The sequence below is a fragment of the Sorex araneus genome, chromosome 2, assembly GCF_027595985.1.
Source record: "Sorex araneus isolate mSorAra2 chromosome 2, mSorAra2.pri, whole genome shotgun sequence".
NCBI lineage: Eukaryota > Metazoa > Chordata > Mammalia > Eulipotyphla > Soricidae > Sorex > Sorex araneus.
Window position 1 is genome coordinate 175637364 of NC_073303.1, and position 20779 is coordinate 175658142.

Genomic DNA, 20779 nt, shown 5'->3' on the forward strand with positions numbered 1-20779 from the left:
CTGCATCTCCCTGACGATTAGTTATGTAGAGCATTTTTGATGTGCCCTTTAGCCATTTGGATTTCAGAACAGAACGTTTCTGTTCATTTCAAGGCCCCATTTTCTGATGGGGTTGGATGTTTTCTTCTTGTGGAGTTCAACCAGTGCCTTGTATATCCTTGATACCAACCCTTTTAATGGGTGGGTATTGGGTAAATATTCTTTCTCATCCTGGAGATTGTGTTTGTATTCTGGTCGCTGTTTCTTTTGAGGTACAGAAGTTTCTTAATTAAGATAGTCCCATTTGTTTATCTGTTTCCACTTGCCTGGTCAGTGGTGATTCATCTTTGAAGATATCTTTAGTTTCAATGTCGTGGAGGGTTTTGCAGACCTTGTCTTCAATGTACCTTATGGATTCTAGTCTGATGTTGAGGTCTTTACTCCAATTTGGTCTGACTTTGGTAGGGACTGGAGCGATACCCCAGTGGGTATGGTGTTTGTCTTGCACGCGGCTGACCCAGGTTCGATTGCTCCATCTCTCTCAGAGAGCAAGCTACAGAGAGTATCCCACCCACACAGCAGAGTCTAGCAAGCTACCTATGGCATATTCAATATGCCAAAAACAGTAACAAGTTTCACAATGGCGACGTTACTGGTGCCCACTCGAGCAAATCGATGAACAAGGGGATGACAGTGCTATAGTGCTTTGTCCATGGTATTAGGTAGAGGTCTGAGCCCATTTTTTTGCATGTAGCTGTCAGATTTTGCCAGCACCATTTGTTAAAGAGTATTTCCTTACTCTACTTCAGATTTCTTGCTCCCCTATCAAAGATTAGATGATCACATATTTGAGTGCGTGTGTGAGGATATTCAACCCTGTTCCATTGGTCTACTGCTCTTCTATGCTGTTTTAATTGCTACCGCTTTGTAGTAGAGTTTAATGTTGAGGGAGGTGATGCCTCCCATCTTTTTTTCCAGAATTGCTTTAACTATTCGTGGGGGGGTAGTTGTTCCATATGAAATTCAGGAGTGTTTGATCCACTTCTTTGAAGAATTTCATGGGTATTCTTATACCCATTCAATTCTTATTGAATGTTTATAATGCTTTGAGCAGTATTGCCATTTTGACAGTTAGTTCTCCCAATCCATGAGCAGAGGAAACATATTGTATTTTGAAATATCATTAAATATCAAAAACATTTCCTATGTTTCCATTTTCTCTTGTCCTCTTTTATTTTGTGAAGTAACATTTTGTAGTTTTCTTACTACAGATCCTTTACCCGCTTAGTTATGCTGATTCCGAGGTACTTGATTTTCTGAGGCTTGATTGTGAACTGGATTGCTTTTTTCATGTCACTTTTTCTCTCATTATTTTGCGTATAGGAAAACCATGGACTTTGGGCATTGATTTTATAGCCTGGGACTTTAATAAACTGGTCTATTGTTTCTAGGAGTTTCTTGGAAGAGGCTTTGTGACTCTCTAATTATAGTATCATATTATCTGCAAATATTGAAAGCTTGATTTCTTCCTTTCATATCTGGATGCCCTTAATATCGTTTTTCTTGCCTAACCTCGATTGCAAGTACTTCCAGTACTATATTGAACAGAAGTGGTGATGCAATCATTTTTTGGTCTCTTTTGTAATATGTTCAAGTAGCATTGCATGCCTTTTATAGCCAAAATGTCTATTTATAAATTTTTGCTGTGATAATCTTTTTGTCTTCTCTGTAGTTTATGTAAGTATCATTGCATACTGCGTATGGCCAGAAAACAACACAAAACAAAAAAAATCAAATACTTTCTGCCAACTTGTGTTTTCTTCCCTTCTGTGTTTTTTGTTTTAGCTTACAGTGATATTGCCACACAGCATTTATTATTTTTCAATGTTGATATTGTTTTCAGGTAGTCAAAATATCAGTGCTTACTGTTAATCGAGATTTGTTCACAATTAGAAAATATTTCCAGTTCACAAATGATTAGCACAATTTAAATATGTTTTATAACATTTCTATATTCTAAAGTTTTCATTTAGATCTTGATAATATTAAATTTTTACTTATTATTGAGGATGAGGTTGGGTAACAGTCTTTGATGTTCAGGACTTATTCCTATCTCTGTGCTCATGGATCACTCCTGATGGTCCTCAGGGACCTTTATGTGGTTCTCTGTATCAAATTGGTTAGCCACAAGCAAAGGAAGTACTTTATCCCTATAGCACCTGATCCCAAAGTACTTTACCCCACTAGTACTCTCTCTAGTCCCCTGAAACTTATTCTTAGGTGTAATGCCAGGTGTAAATCTAATTTTATCTTCTTCCCAATGGGCATTCACTGTCCCAGCACCATATCTTTAAATGTTTTATTTTGTCCTAGCCATTTAAATGACTTCTTATTGCATACCAAATTACTAAATATTGATTTTATTACTGAACTTTCAGAAATTCTATTGTATTTCAATGATTCGAATGTCTTTATCTGTTTGAAAACATGCTGTTTTAGTAAGTCTTCATATGACATTTCATTAACTTATTAAGGTAATTCGTCTTATAGTTTTTTTGTGTGTTTTCCTGACTATATGTGAATGCTTGCTCATTTTGTGCCAAACTTGTGCATGCACATGTACACACACATACACACACACAGTTTAAGATGCCGAAACTGATAAAATACCAGAACTTGTGAAAGAAAAATGTTATTTTAAGTCACATGTCAAGGAGAAAAATCTTAGACTCTGGTAACAGCTCAGGAATATTCAGTACCCTATATGCTGTTTCTGTCGGGCAGGAAAGAAAAACTATGATTGCTATGCAATTATACCTGATGCAGAAGTATCAGACCAGTTTCCTCTGTTCATCTGTTTCTATGTTCTTTCAAGCACATAAGCTTAACACTCTTCTTTCAGTCTATTAAACTGCATAGTGATTATTGTGACCAGTCTGAGTATATGGTGATATACTAAGTCATTCACTTAAGTCCTCTTTTTGTATTAGGGAAAGCAAAAGAATTAAGAAAATTCTCTTACTGTTTTAGATAAATCATGTATTTTTTTTAATGAGGGTAGAGAGCTCGCTCAGAACTAGTTTTGAATTACAATATGAGATTTATGATCCATGCCTCTATTACAGTTTCCAATTCTGACCAATGGGAAATTCTCTTCATTATCATGATGATCATCATCATCCCATTGATCGTCTAATTACTCAAGTGGTCTCAGTAACGTCTCCATTCATCTAAGCCCTGAGATTTTAGAAGCCTCTCTCTTCTCGTCCTTCCAACGATGCCGTACTGAAGGCTCTTTCAGGGTCAGGGGAATGAGACCCAGCTTGTTACTGATTTTGGCATATGAATACATTATGGGGAGCTTGCCAGGCTCTTCCATGTAAGCAGGAAACTCCCAGTAGTTTGCCACATTCTCCCAGAGGGAGAAGTAGGCTATAAGATATCGCATGACTGCAAGGTCCCAGAAATTCTCTTACAGAAGAAAATCTCTTCTTTGATGAAAATAAATATATATGGTAAAAAACCCATCCATTGAAGGATTTCCTCCTAGGAACATAAAGTGGACTTTATTTTTTAAATAAAGTTGGTTATGAACCAAATAAAGTTGGTTCATAAAATTGCATGGTTTCTGTTGCGTGAACATTCGTGCAGTCGGAGGTGCTGAGATAGGAACGCGGAAGAAATGCCTTGATTGGAGGACTAAGGCTCGCTCTGGCTCTTAGCAAAGGCAGAGGGACTCGTGGACCTCCTTTTATTGATCATGGTATTCCTAAAAGGCGCAATACAGTGACGTCACCAAATGGCACCAAAAGATGTTACAGGAAGAACATTGAGGCAACATTATTCTCTTGTATCTGCAGGCCAGTAATCTAGGCCTCCGGAAAGAACATACAAAACCCAAACCGAAACCTTCCTTGGGTTGAAAGCACTGGGATTTACATCCCAAAGACCAGGCTGGGCTTCCACATGAAATCTACAATCAATTACAAACTAGGCAGCACCTGAAATCTACATCCCAAATATTAGGCTAGGCCAGAGCCTGGAATCTACAATGTCAAGTCAGGCCTGGCTAGTACCTAAGATCTGTATGTCAAAGACCAGCCAAGCTTCTGTGAGAAAAGAAAAACTGCCTCTGAAATTATTTTCTGAAGGTAGCTGAAAAGGTGAAAATATTCCTCTCTGCAGTACAGTATCCCCAACAGGTTTCCAAATACATACCAGAGTTTCATACCTTTCAGTTGTATGATATGCCACAGGCATCGACAAATCTCTCCACCTTCAAACACTGTCATACCTTACCTCCCTCCAAATACACCACAATGCAACTGTTGTGGTCTCTGAACACTATCTAGTCCAGGTATCACCTCTCTCTCTCTCTCTCTCTCTCTCTCTCTCTCTCTCTCTCTCTCTCTCTCTCTCTCTCTCTCTCTCTCTCTCCATACATGTCAGTGTCCCTCTAATCTCTGGGAATCTCACTTCCACAGTCAAAATGTATAAGTTTATATTGATTTGACTTTGCTTCTTCTTTTGTCTCTTTATATTTCTTATATGAGTAAAACCATCTGATACTTTCTTTTCTAAAGTACTCCATATGAGATCATCTTAAATAGACATTATAGGATACCTCTTCTGTGGGCAAAGTTCAATGGGTCTGGCATACGGAACAGACAGCTCAGAGATCTTTGTGTAGCTCTGCAATGTGGCTAAGGATAAAATTGAGGAGAAAAAATATATAATTCAACACAAGGAAGAAGAAACCTTTGAACTCTTCAGGTGTCACTGCCTGCCTAGCAAGTTGGCTGTGTTGAAGGTTCAATTCTTCCCCCTCGCCCTCCTGCAGCTCTTGAATTTGCCTTAGACCAGATTTCTGCAATGTCAAGAAATTCTTCACCTGTGCAAGTATCAAAGAAAATATAATCATGAATGATAACATATTGTTGTTCCAGGAATGTCTTTGGTGACATGTGTCACAAGCGAGGCAGCAGGAACTCTTTCTTCATATGCAACTTTACTTGCAGTATCAAGCCGAACAGGGGTCGAGAGTATGGACACTTTATGAAGATTCATTTCAAAGGTGATAGAAATGGTTTCAAAAGACATATGTAACATTGCAGTGTGACTAGATGTGAAGCAAATCATCCTCACTCATGATTTGCCTATGTCTGTGTAATCAGGATGGTCACAGAGCTTCCATCCAAAGTATTTTCCCTGTAATTCCACTGTATTATCTATAACATCTTACTTATTTGAGAATAATGTTCATTTCTCCCCTTCAGAATGATGATACAATTACTTTGACAGAAAGGACTCATAACCATGGTTTACAAATAGAAGACTGATAAAACAGTTTATTAAGTAACCTCAGTTATTTTTCCTCTATGCTTTTCCCCTTTAATAATTAAGAAAATCACTGTCACTGTATCACTGTCATCCCGTTGCTCATCGATTTGCTCGAGCAGGCACCAGTAACATCTCTATTGTGAGAATTGTTGTTTCTGTTTTTTGCATATCGAATACGCCACGGGTAGCTTGCCAGGCTCTGCCCTGGGATCGAGATACTCTCAGTAGCTTGCTGGGCTCTCCGAGAGGGGTGGAGGAATCGAACCCGGGTCGGTCGTGTGCAAGGCAAACGCCCTACCTGCTGTGCTATCGCTCCAGCCCAATTGCTTTGCAGTGTTTCTTATCATTGATTTGCATTTATCTTTTATTTTGTAGGTAGGGGTCTGATACAAATTCAGGTAAATCATGCAAAATTACTCTGTCAAAGTACAGTTACTGGTTCCATTAAGATCTTATTAATCAGTCAGTTAGTTACTGTGCTATTTCATTTAGGTGTTAAGAATGTTAATATGTACCATAAAACCATTCAGACATTTATTTGCACCTGGTAGTTATTATTTTTTTACAATGGTATTAATTTTGTTCCTATGCTATAACAAAAGCAAAGGTACATTATAATAGCAATTATTTTAAAGGTCACTCTTACCTTGAAAACTCAGATGAATTACAGATACTAAAATAGTTAAACATGCACGTGTTTTTATATATTATCATCTTTGTTATCTCTCTTTTTCTCTTCTTCACAAACAACTTGTACATTTTTTATAACTAAAAATAACAGCTCTATTTTTGCTTTTCTCTTTTCTATATTTTTATTTGGTAAAATAATTCATTACTGTCATGCAACTTATACAAAGTGTCAATTACAGTCCAATCTATCCAAGATATCATCTTCAAATTTTTTTCTTAATAATTATGTTACTACTGTGTGATCTAAATATAGATCTATCAAATAAAGTTTGTTTCTTGGAAAATTAATTTTAAGTTGAAATATCTTGTTTATATAATACATAAATGGAATAATCTACATTATACGTATGATAAAATCTTCTCCCCTACTGTAAATGCATGCTAATATGAACACTTTGTATAATACATATTCTATTTTGGACGTACCTATTGTCATTCTAGAAATTTAAAGACGTAGACCTAAAGAAATGATCACGTTACTGAAAAAGTAAAAATCTTATACTCTGTTGACAAGGGGAAAATCATAAAACTTCCAATTTAAAATTAATATAAAATTATGTTCATATGTACTAGTGAGTATATATATGTATGTGTATATTAAATACACACATATATATGCATATGTGTGTATATATAATGTATGTATATATATATATATATATATTCCCATCCGCGCGGCAGAGCCTGGCAAGCTACCCATGTGTATTCGGTATGCCAAAAACAGTAACAAGTCTCACAATGGAGATGTTACTGGTGCCCACTAGAGCAAATCACTGAACAATGGGATGACAATGCTATGTTAAATTACATAATATTTTACCTGCAGCACTGTAGCACTGCCATCCTGTTGTTCAAGGCCCCTCTCCACACATTCAGACAAACCTCACGCAAGAAGGAACGGTCAGAGGAACCCAGGTATACAGGAGCTGGGGGTCTGAGATCTCCAAGCCTGCTTGGATTGGAACTGGGCCTCCTCCACCCAGACCCCCCCATTTTCCAGTAGCTGGCAGCCACACACACAAACTGCCCCCTGCACTGTGTCATCCCATCAACGGCCAAGATCCAGAGACTATAAAACAGAGCTCCCAGAAGAGAGCAATGCAGAGTCTCTTGACTTTGTGCCTGGCTGTTTTCCTCAGGGCCCCTCAAAGCGGGGCGGGTTGAGTTTACCTCCCCACCTCAAGCAGAGTCCTGGCAGCTGAATACCTCCAGAACATAGGCACAGCCATGCTCAAGGCCCCTCTCCACACGCTCAGACAAGTCTCACGCATAAAGGAACCTGCAAAGGAACCCAGGTGTGCTGGACCCAGGGCTGAGATCTCCAAGCCTGCTTGAATCAGGACTGGGCCTCCTCCACACAGACACCCCATTTCCAGTAGCTAGGCAGCCATACCCACAAACTCCCCCCAGCACCATGTAATCCCATCAACCACCAAGATCCAGAGCCTATAAAACAACACAGCATTTGTGGCCCTGTGACTTCTTGTAGCTTAGTTCTCCCTCTCAGAAAACCTAGCAAGGTACCAAGAGCATCCTGCCTCCACAGCAGAGCCTGGCAAGCTCTCTGTGATGTATTCGATATGCCAAATATAGTAACAATGATGGGTCTCATTCCCCTTACCCTGAAAGAGCCTCCAATGTGGCAACACTGGGAAGAATATCTAAAGAAAGGCTGGTAAAATCTCAGGGCTAGGATGAATGGAGATGTTACTAGAGCCCGCTTGAGGAAATTGATGAACAATGTCACTGTGATACAGTGACAGTGATAGTATTAAAATTATTCACTTGCCATATAACAGAGATTTCACTGTTTTAATTTCAAGTCTTCATCACTAAATTATTTGATTCCTAGTAGTAAATCTGATTCTGCTTGTTACTCAAAACTGATGTATAAACTCACATCTACTTCAAAATTACTTCAATTAAATACTTATTTCTCCTTAATTAACAGAGAAAAATCTCATTTCTGAGCTGTATACCTAAATTGTCCTCTCTGTACTAACAAGTGATAAAATATCCTAAAATGATCATATATCACAATAATACGTGATGACTAGATTCTGATATAAACTTCTCAGTGTTATATTAAAACACACAAGTAACTAAGTAACTTGTAAAAAATGGACTAGTCTAGCAATGCTAAGGATATATATACATAAAGAGAATATGCATTTATATTTATTTATGTTTTACAAGCTGTTTTCAATGACTAATGCATATCAATTTGCAAGTAATAATATTTATTAGGGAACTCTATTATGAATCATTTTCATGCACAGTTATCTTAAAAGAGATTCATTTCCATCCAACAGCTTATTAGAGGACTATTATAGTTTGGTGTCTTTTACACTTCTTGGGTTTTGATATCAACCACACTTTTTGTTAAATCTCCCAAGGCAATATTTTGAACTGTTAACTAGGCATTTCAAATAGAAATTCAATTCAATAAATCTTCTTGGTGAACATATTTTAATATTGTTTTGATATAGTTTTTAGGGATCTTAAGCAAACATACTACTTTTAAGAAACTATTAATATTGTGCTAGGTGCTGTCTAGTCTGTTTATGAAATAGACATTGTATCAGAATCCATATATTCTCACGGTAAAATGTTGCTATAGTCAAGGTGAGTTCTTTTCTAAAATGTATCCCTCAGTTTCTGGCTCTATAGAACCTACAAAAGCATTGACATTTTGTTCGTTCCACAATGTAATCATAATAACACATTTATAATCTTTTTTATCTCACAACTATCAAATAAGCAGTACAAATACTTATTTTATTTATGCATGTGTATTTATATAAATTCATAAATAATAATGTGCATTAAAGTTAAAAATAATTTGTTTCTAAAGTTAGTTCTAAAGCAACTTGGATTTTATCATTAGTCACATTATTTATTTACAAATAGTTTAGTTAATTGTTAAGTTTTTCTTGGTTTATTTTTGTTATTTTTTTTTTGAGGACTTACTCCTGGCTCTGTGTTCAGCAATCATTCCCAGCTGTCTTTGAGAGCCCATATGTGGTGTTGGAATTAAACCAGATTAGCTGAGTGCAAGGCAATAACCTTACACTTATCCTCTCCCTCTCTCTCCCCCCCTCACCTTCTCTCCCTCTATTTCTCTCCCTCGATCACACTTTCTGCCTCTCTCTCCCTCCACCTTCTCTCTCCTTCTCCATCTCTCTCTTTCCCTCTTTCTCTCTCTGTCTCTCTTCCTCAATTATCACTTTTATTAAATTACTTTAAGACACTAGTCAATATGCATTTAAAAATGCGAATAATCACAAAACAATAAATAAATGTGTCAGCTAATTTATAGACTTATAAAACAAAGGACATAATGCAATATTTAAATTAGCTGTTTTTGGTGAAAATAATTGGTTTATTGCAATTCTAAAACAAATATAATATTTTACTATTACCAGAATCTATACTGATTTAATGAATAAACTTTTCCACAATAGGATTTGCATCCTATAATTTTAAATGTATTTGTATTTTCATTTGGTCTGTACTTTCTTCAACACACTTTTGGCAAACAAATTAGGCAACAAATAGTTTCTTATTCCTTGGGTCAAACGATGTCATTTTAGATTTTATATGCCTGTAGATGATTAAAATGAATAATGTTTCATTTAGATTCTGAACTACTTCAATATACTATCAAATAATTTATGACAGAGGATTTGTGTCTATCACAATGCATCCTATGAAAAATAGAATTCACTAGGAATTTGCGGGCATTCTATGATCACAAAATTTAAATATAGTAATTTGTAAAAAAAATGAAGCCCTGAGGCATGCCAGTAAATAGCACTGTAGCACTGTCGCAAATCAACATAAATTTTATTAAACTTTTAAGAACTCATTGGCATTCCCACAGCACCAATGATGTTATCTTTGGTTTCATGCTGAATGATTTGAAGGATTAACAATGTAAAAATATCATGGTTTCACCCAGCACATTATAAATACCAGTGTAATCCCTATGAAAATACCAATAGTATCTCAAATAAATAGAACAAATATCACTGAAATTTATATAGAGTTACAAAACAACCCAAGTAGTAATTCTAAGACAAAGAATAGAGAAATTAGAGCCCCTGATTTAAAACTAAGTTACAAAGCTATAATAACCAACTAGGATGGTATTGGAGTCAATATGATGAAACAGAATTGAGAACCAGAAATACTCAGATAAATAAAAAGATAACATATGATAAATTAATCAGTAACATAACATAGAAATGGAAAGTTTCCTTATTAAATAATGTTTGGAAAACTAGTATTACACACAAATAGAATAAAATGATAGTTTCTCACATTATGATCAAAATTAAATTTAAAATAGATTAAAGACATGGAGGTTATACCTGAACAAAATACTCCATGATTTTTTATTTCCCATTATATATTTGAGTATTAAATTCTAATGACAAGAAAACAAAATTAACTACAAAAATTAAATGAGCTCTGTCAAACTTCAGGCCAAAACAAACTATTATTAAAATAGTAAGGTATGTAATTTGAAATATAAAAAATATTTGTCTACATCTGATAATTACCTATAACTCAAAAAGAATTTTATTGTTTAGGAGTTAATCATGGTTGCCATAAATCAAATGTTACTTTGGATAACTTCCAGAATAAGTATATAAGTATAGTTGGATGTGCATGTATTGCTGTAGTTGTTTTTAGAGTTCATTATGGAATTAGTCTAAAAAGGAGATTTTAGGAAAATGCAAACTTTTGAACCAATATTTCAATTTTGAAAACAAAATTTATATTTTTCAAAAAGTATCACCAGGACAGTTAACAATACACTCTATAATTACTAACTAGGTTGTTATAATATTTGTCTAGCCTAAATGAAAAGAATACAAAATAAAAAAAGAAGTGAAAAAAATAATGGTAAGAGATAGATGATAGCAATGGAATGATGATCATGAAAAATTTGATGATATTATTACTGAAATATTAACAATATTTTGAAATGAAATTGGAGAGTCAAGAGTGAAAATGAGTTATGTGATTCAAAAAATTAATAATGAGTTCAATGGTTTAATATATATATGTATATAAAGTAAGACATGATGCAAAGAAGCCCATGCTAGTTATAATTCAGAGTCATTATTCAAGCTAACTTTGTAATTTATACTTTATTGAGAAATTAATATTGCAACTGCAATAGCAGGTCAGCAACTAAGGTCATTGTTTACTGAAGGTATGAATTTGGGTCAAATATTGACATACATAGTACTTTGTTTCTTCATTTGAAATAAAATAGTTCTGTAACAGCATAATCTATAATAAAGTAAAAATATGAGAATCAAATGCAATAAATTCTTGGAAATAATTAGCAAAATATCACTGAATAGTTCACTTTTGTATTATTTCTTATATATTTTTTCATGCTATCAAATTTAGCTGGAGCAATAGCACAGAACGTAGGGTATTTGCCTTGCATGTGACTGACCTGGGTTCAATTCCTCTGTTCCTGTCAGAGAGCCCAGCAAGATACTGAGAGTATCCCACCCACATGGCAGAGCCTGGCAAGCTACCCGTGGTGTATTCCATATGCCAAAAACAGTAACAATAAGTCTCACAATGGAGAGGTTACTGGTGCCCACTCAAGCAAATTGATGAACATCAGGGTGACAGTGCTACAGTGCAGTGCATAGTAGTAACCCAATCAAATTTGGCATTATTATAGAAAAATTAAGCATTATTAGTTTTCAGTTAGCAATTGACAATCTGGATTGTAGAAAATAAATCATTATCAATTACTTATCTTATTTTAATGATAGAGAGAGGGAAAATCAAGAGGACATAATCAAAGAATAATAATCACAAAACAGAACCAATAGAAAAATTGAAGAGTTGAAAAAAAATGGGAATGTGGAAAGAACAATAAGTATTCTGAAGGCCTCCTAGGAAATACCGTTGACTTATTCCCACCCTGACTGTGGTCTCTAGCCATCTGCTCTATCTTCAGTCCTTTAAGGATTGGGATCAAGTAATAAATAAATACAACTTTAAATTTAGACAAACCAGTTTGAAGGTGACTTTCATCTAATGTATGATTCTTTTAATTTTTATCTCTTATTTTTCAGTTCATTTGTTAAACCTTGATTCACCTTAATTTTTACAATCTTCATGGCATTTTTCAAGAAGAAAAAATAAAGTTATTTAATATCTTAACTACTAAAGTCTGAAGTAAATTAATTTATATGCTACAATTTGAAACGGTTATGTGTTAAGGATTCCCATTTTTTAAAAAATACAAGAAATAGCACATATTGGAGATGTTGGGTAGAGAAGGGAATCTTGACACACTGTTGGAGGAAAAGCGAACTGTTGAGGTTACAAGCAAAAGTAGTATGGAGATTTTTCATATATTTTAAAATTTGATATGATACTTCATTCCACTACCAGATATTTAGTAAAAATCAAAACATCTTAATTAAAGAGACATGTGAAGCAAATGCCTTTGCTGTTGTTGTTTTCAGAAGTATTTGTAATAGCCAAGAGGTAAAAATATTCTAAATTCTCATTAACTGAAATATTAATAGTGAAGTCATGTTATATATGTACATAATGCAATACTTCTCAGTTGTTTTAAAAAGAAGGAAAGCCTAGGGACTGGAGCAATAGCACAGCTGGTAGGGCGTTTGCCTTGCATGGGGCTAACCTGGGTTCAATTTCCAGCATCCTATACAGTCCCCTGAGCACCACCAGGGGTACTTCCTAAGTGCAGAGCCAAGAGTAACCCCTGTGCACCTTTGGTGTGACTCAAAAAGAAAAAAAAAAGAGGGAAATCCTATTACTTGCAATAACATATATCTAGAAGGCATTATGCTGAGTAAAATAAGTTTGAAAGATGCTAACTCTGGAAAAAAACATGAGCTAAGTTAAAAAAAAAGAACTGTTTTATTTTACAACCAAATATTGCTTACAAGGAGTGAGGGGATAAGAGATAAACCAGACAGGATTGATGAGCAAAATTGGACTTGAATGGTATAATTTATGTGCAACATTTACACCTGCTGGTTTTTAACGACTACACCTGAATGACTTAGTGTTATTATGTATTGACATTTCATGCATGATGTACCTTTGTTTAAAAACTATTAAAATAGTAGTTTGAGTAGCTATTTGATGCTAGCAATGTGACTCATTATTAGAATCTTATTAGAGACCCTGAGTTCACACCCTCCCTCAAATATAAATAAATAAATATTATTAGTAGGGCCACAGAAATATCACTTTTATGTGATATATACACATAGACTTAACTTTTGTGCTTGTATTACATAATGTATTATATCTGCATGTTATATGGACATGTTCAAATATCTTTCAAAATACTTGTGAGTGTGTTTCTCATATCTAAACTCAGTTTTGTGGACTTTGCGGTAAAAGAATCAGTGTTTATTTTAATTAGTATACATTGAAAGACTAACATAGCAAGTCTTTTCATGAGATATATAAAATGAAACCTAGAAAAGTTTAAACAGAAGCTGAAAGAACAAAACTCTGTGGCAAAAGATAATACCGGAATATTTACCTGCTGACACATGGGTCAAATTTGGTCCATTGTAAAAAATAAAAACGCTTGCGCAGGAGAGAGTGATGTGATGTGTGTTGTGTTGTTTGCAGACTCTTGGGTCGGCACTCTCTCTCTCACTCTCACTCACTCTCTCTCTCTCTCTCTCTCTCTCTCTCTCTCTCTCTCTCTCTCTCTCTCTCTCTCTCTCTCTCTCTCTCTTTCATTCTCTCTTGCCGCTCGCGTTCGGTGCTCTCGAGCCGCTGTGTATGGACCTAATCGGGATGGCTCCTCCTTGTGCTCTGTTTCTGTGTGTGCCGCTGTGCTTTCTTTTGTCTATCTCTCTATCTCTGTCTCGGTCTCTGTAGTCTCCCCTCTGGTGTCTTCCGACCTCTCTCTGTCTCTGCTTCTGTGTCTTCTCTCACTGTGTCTTCTCCTGTGTCTTCTGTCTTGCCTCTGTGTCTTCTCTCCGCTTCTGCCTCTTCTTGTTGCTTCTGTCTTACCTCTCCCTTCTATTTCTCTTATAGTCTTAGTTTAGACAGCAATCACATAGGGTGCTGACACAAAGGCGGGTTGAACATTAACAAATCAACAAAAGATAAAACAACTTCTCCGGGAGATTAACCAAATTTCATTTAAAGAGATTACTCCAGATTACTAGGAGATCAGCTCAAGGGTGGGTAAAAGCAAGGGTGTGTCACTTTCTTCCTTCCTCAGCTAGTAATCCACTTAAATAGTTGTAGTAAATCTACTTCAAATATTTCTAGCAATGTCATTCTGTATGAACACAGTAATAGATATATCAAACTTAAAGTTTGGTTCTTTCTGAGGACATCTTACTATATATTCCAGACCAGGTTAGTCTTCCTAACCCCAGCAGGGCCCTAGTCTCATCGCTACTTCAGATCATGACAACGTTTATCTATGACCATACTCTCAACTTATAGTTGAGTATTGTGGCGCTTTGGCCTGGCTCACTTCGATGCCAGGGTAGCTCACAGCTTGCCTTGGTTCCTTTCTGTCCCTCGTCAGGACCCTGCTTTTGGGGTGCTAGGAACTAAGGGCAACTGAGTTAAGAAAGTAGATGTCCAGGAGTAAATATTATTGGAATCAATCAGCTCCCAAATTACGAAGCATAATATTAACTGCATTCCTGTGTCCATACAGAAAGGACATTGCTTTAAGGTAAACTGATTCCCTACTGCAAGGCTGAAAGGACAAACCCAATGTTATCTTATAGTCCATAACAATCTTTTCTAGAAGTGCCTTACGTTATCCTTCAGACTTCCATTTTTTAAATTATATATATGCCAATATTTTAAAATCCAGGGCAATATATCTATTAACAACAATAAACATCGTTGTGGGAACCAACAGCCTCAAAAAAGCAGTTTCTTAAAACCACAAACATTTACTTCCCTTGCCACTTAACCAATGAGCTTTGGCAAGTGTCTCTGCATAATGAATTTACTCTAGGACCAAAGGATGTTATTCTCCTTTCACGCTTCCAAATTTACCACATTCAGAAGAAAAATAGAAGTCAGGAGGCAGGAGAAGGTGTAGTAGTCAGAGCACAGTCATGTGCCTGACCTGGGTTTTAATCCCCAGCACCAATGGTCCCCTAAGTAGCCGTTGGTGCAGTTTTAAATGCTGCCAAGCACCTCCAAGGTGCCCCAGCAATCCTGCCCTGCAGAGCTACCTTAGCAGCACTGAAATCTCAGCCTCTTTCTTCAACCTCCATCCTCGTTAGCTGAGACTCCCGGGCAATGCCGCAGAGCCTGCGGGACTCTCCCAGAGTTCCACTTGGGAGAACTTCCCTGCTTAACCTCCTCAAAAATTAAATACCGAAATCATATTTCTTCCTATATTTGACCTTTTCTTAGATGAAGTAATATTTTTTCCAATGAGTGAAACCTCTTTTTCCCTAATATTTCATTATTTGAAACACATTATTTGTCACATTTCATGTGGGTAGGAAAGGAAGAGCCAAACATACACCTGGAATAACAGTAGAGTGAAGGGGTCAAGGAAAAATGTGACTCAAATGGTAAACCTCGTGTCTCACCTTGTATGTGTAAGGCTCTGGGTTCTCGCCTCCAAACCACATGGCTGTCAAACACAGCCCTTCTAGCCAACACAGGTTTAATTAACATGAAAGATTGGATCAATACACTAGGATCCACTAGGTAAGGTTCCCATACAAAAAGGAACATACTTTTGAAACTTCAGTGAAACATGTGAAACTTTAGTTTCCAATATTTAAATATGGGCTAAATATATCCCACCTCCTCCATACAATACAGACATTGAAAACTACATTGTGGAGATGTGTTTTAAATATGGACATAAACAAGTATGTATAATTTTAAGATTGTGACTTAGAGTGTGCAGTGCAAAATTGATTGTGAAATCAGAATCAGCTATTGCAAAATAAAAACGGATTATCTGCATTTTATCATTTTTAAAAATATGTATGACTTTCCTTAAAAGCAGTATAAAAATTTAATTTATTACAATGCATTTAGTTCCTATGAAGTACTTTTAAAATTTAAAAATTGGTAATACCAGAAATGAATTCTCATTGCCCCAAACACCTGACATTTCAAATGTATATAGTATTTTTGCTAGATATATAATCCATTTAAAATTATTAAATCAAAAGTTTTATGTACTTGTATTATGCTAACTATTCCACCATAATTCCAACCAAAAGTTATTTAGAACATTTTTTCTGTATTTTTTATATCAGTTATTCATTTACTACTTTCAAGTCTAAATAATCGTTCTATGAATATTTATTTTAAATGAAAATTTTTCTAAAGTGGAGCTGAATAACATTTAATCAAAGTTAATATATGAATGTGTTAGCTTTAAACCTATGCTTGAAATGAGGTTTTAATCTTTAAAATTATGCAAGTCACACCTGTGTAAGGTTTGAGTTTAATGTGTTTAGACATGGTTTACAATTTAATTCAATCTCAAGAAAAAAAACTTGATTAAAAATGCCGTGTTTTATAAGACAGTCTCTATTTTTGTCTCCTGGTTTTGCATTAAAAATTATTAAACAATAAGTGAAGGATAAATTAATTTGTTAAGGAGACAACTACTGAATATTAATGTTAATGTTATCCAATAATTCCTTAGATGGCAAGATCCTCAATTCTAACTCCATTAATTATACTATTAAAAATGCACCCCATACTAACCTGTAACTTTCCTCAATTGTCTCTTTTTCCAAAAGTAATTAATGCTATGTCCTCTGGAAAAAAAAAAAAAGGTGTTTCCTTTGTTATCTTCATTGGTAGTGGACCTGCTATACTAGATCCCTTCCTATCATGCTATATAACTATATCCCATGTCATTTTCCCTATTACATAGGAAGTCTTTAACTAACCATATATTAATGACTCATTGAACTTATTAAACATATATCAATGTCACTGCTTGAACACTTATTGAGTTTGAAAGTATAGTACAAGGGGTAATTCACTTGCAATGTCCACTGCAGACTCCACTTTAATTCCGAGTATCACCTGAAATACAGAGCTAGGAGTAAGCCCTGAGCACAGTCAGATATGAATCTCAAATAAGCACAAAGAAAATAAAAAGCAAAACAAAACAACTGAAACACTTTTTTACAGTTTGTTAAGTATTAATAAACTTACATATTTTCATTCAGTAAGTAGTTTTTAAGTATGTACCCAAAGTAAAAAAAAACAGCATTATTCTGGAATTATAATAAAATATTTGTTGAGTGTCTTTGAATTTCAAGTACTTGAATTTTGAAGCAGAAATTATAAATAATAAAATACCAATTCAGCTCAATTGTAATCAAAACAAATAGTTTTTTGTTGTAAAGATGTTCATTATATTCTAATTATTATTATACATACTATAATATTCAGTTCTATACTTTATTATAAATTACTGATGAATTTTAATTATAAAACAGAAATATTTGCATATCTGTTTCATTAAATAGAAAGAAATGATTTGTTCTCTATGTTAAGATATACTTAAATAACAATAGGATATAAATGCATTGGTCGACTAAATACATTTACTGAGTTTTTGATAAGCATGATGCATTAGTAATTGTATTTAAAGATCAAGCAATCATTAAAAAGAAAATAATTTTAAATTGCCCTAAATCATCAATATACCATAAATTACTTTATTCACATATAAAAATAAGTCCATATGTAAATAAATTTCCAAACCAGATAAAATCATAGATCAGAGATGTAAGAATTGACAAATTATATATTTTATTATATTGAGAGTGAGTGTCTGATCATCGGAAGACCTTAATAAGGGAGTGAAAAATAAGTTGTATAGTAAGAAAGGATATATGCAATATTATATTTAACAGAGATCCATAGTAGTGTCAAGAACATATACCAATTCTATCTCTGACATCATATTTCCAGAAACAAAGGGGAAGATAGAGATGATCAAAATGAGAGATAGATGATTGATACATCAATACATGAAAATATCCAAATAAATATTTTATGATGTTATAAGTGGTACGTATTGATTTAACCACCAGGGAAGTTTTTTGAAATTGCATTTGTTGGGTGTATCTTAAGGACAAAATTTCTGATAAGGTAGGTCCTGAGAGCTGTGTATATATGTCCATCCTACAAATATGACTATTGTAAGCCCCTAGAGTAGTTAATAGATGAAGCAAATCCTTTTTTCTCTTTCATATATTTTGATTAATTATAACTTTAACATTAGTTTATCAATTATGAACTCAAATGTTTATAATTTTCCTCAATTATCATGTTTAATGTTTAGAAAATATATAGATATGTTATGCATAAAACTAACAATACTTAAACCCCCTTAGCTCTAACCTTCTCCAGTACATGACACAATACAAGAAAAAATATTGAGCATGCACAAAATTATGCATATTTGTTTATAATTAATAGGCAGGTATGACTTTATGAATATTTATGTGACAAAGAATATACAGCATTAAACTTTTAAAGGCGTATTCCTATGCTAAATACAGTAACAATGATGGGTTAAATTCCACTGACCCTGAAGAGCCTCTAAGGCAGCACCATTGGGAAAGATGAGTAAAAAGAGGCTGCTAAAATCTCAGGGCTAGGATGAATGGAGACATTACTGGGCCCACAAGAGCAAATCTTTGATCAATGGGATCACAGTGATACAGTGAAACTTTTAAAAGATGACTTTAAAATAACAGTGAGACAATGTCTTTTGCGTAATTAAGTCCTCATACCAGATTTTGTTTATGTTTGTTTTGTTTGGGGGCCAAACTCAGTAATGCTCAACGCTTACTTCTTGCTCTTTGCTCAAGGATCAATGCAGGCAAGACTCTAAGGACCATATAGAGCACCAGAATCGAACTCAGGATTCCTGCATGCGAGACAAGTGTCCTGCTTGTTGTACTCTCCAGTCCCCATGTCAAAATTTTATTGAAAAGCAATACTGGTAGTTGGGTAAAATTCACTTGTAATAAGGCATAAAATTTTATTCTTTGAATTTTCTTTTCCAAATTATTCATCAATAAATCAGAATTACATATTTAAGTATGCAAATTTACCTTCATAATGTACCTAGAGAGTAGGCTATAGTTAGTGGAAGACTTTTATGCTACTTTCTATTTTATAAGCAGATCTTCTTTAAATGTAAATGTGAAAATTCTAGTACTCAGAATCTCAAAATACAGCTGAAAGTGGAGATAGCATCTCTAATGCAAAAATTTGTTTTAAAATGTCAAAAATGGATCTCTTTTTTAAAAACTAAAAATTTGATCATTATTTTGGTTCTTGATCTAATATGACATGCGATTTTAGAGAAGGTCAATAAGACATGATAACAGAAGGGAGATCACACATAGATAGCAAAGTAAATGGCCACCAGCAAACCAAGTGAATAAATCTCAAAAAAAACATGCAGTTGGCTGCAATATGTATGCAACTAGAGAGCATCACATTAAGTGAGAGAGGACAAAAAAAGAGAAGGAGAAAGACTGGGTGATCTCACTAACTTGTGGAATGCAAAGAATAGCCAAAATAAGAGAATAGAGAGTTCTGAGCAAGGGAAACTCTAGGCATTGGAATACAGAATCCGTTACCAAATAGTGTGGGGAAGACCCTTCTCAAAGAGACCTAGGAACAGTGGTGGAGTCAGAGGTACTTTGGTGAGGGGTGGGGATGTAACTTTGTGTATTGATACAAAAAACTGTAATATTATTGTGACTTCTTAAGCTATAATAAATAATTTCTTTTTAAAAGAAAGCATCTTGCTGCCAGATTGATATTGGACTTTCTTGCCTGTGAGGACAAAATTTTCATTAAGTTTCTCAGTCACTGGCATGTCAGAAAATTAATGCAGTATTTCACTCATCTTTTTTTTTCTCACTTCATTAACTTTGGACAAATCTTGGGATTGCTATGAATAGAGATGTATTCATTGACTTACTCAATATTTCCCTTTCCTCACAGATTTTTAAAAGATATCTAAGTTAAAACTTTTTTTTTCCATTTCCAATTCCATTTCCATTTCCAATTCCATTTCCTAAAGTCAAAGATTTTGGTATTCATGTCTTTAAATAATTTTACGTTGGAGATAAGCTCAAGAAGTAGAAATCTAAATTGTCATGAAATGCCCCTAGGAATATCTAAATCAGTTGTAAAACAATCAAATTTATTTTCTTGCAAGACTGATAATAAGATTTGTGTGCTTTCTAATGGAGCCACAAGTAATATATAAGAGAAACAATTCTATTATATATTAGAGTTCTTTGCTTTGAAGAATTCTTCTTTCTTTAATATAATTCATTTAATCAGTCTGGCAAAGGCAATATATCACATCTTTTTCAACATTGCATTAAACAGATAATCAATAGTTTGAGACAATAAAATAAAATGTTCTCAGCTTTATTAAACTTCTGGGACATGTAGAGAGCAACTGGGAAGCAAAACAGCATTAAAAGTCAGTTAACATAGCTATTATTGCAAAGAGTATTGGAGTCACGGCTTACCATGGAGCTTTTATGGTTATTTAGGCAAAATCAGATTAAAAATGAGAGAAATTAAGAAGACAGAACTGGTTTAAATAATTCACCAATGTCCTCTGAAAATCAATGACATTGTTTTCTTCGAATGTACCATGATTCAGACTTTGGGACCTTAGTATTTTCATTTAATTAAAAACACGAACCTCTCTTACAGTTAAAATACT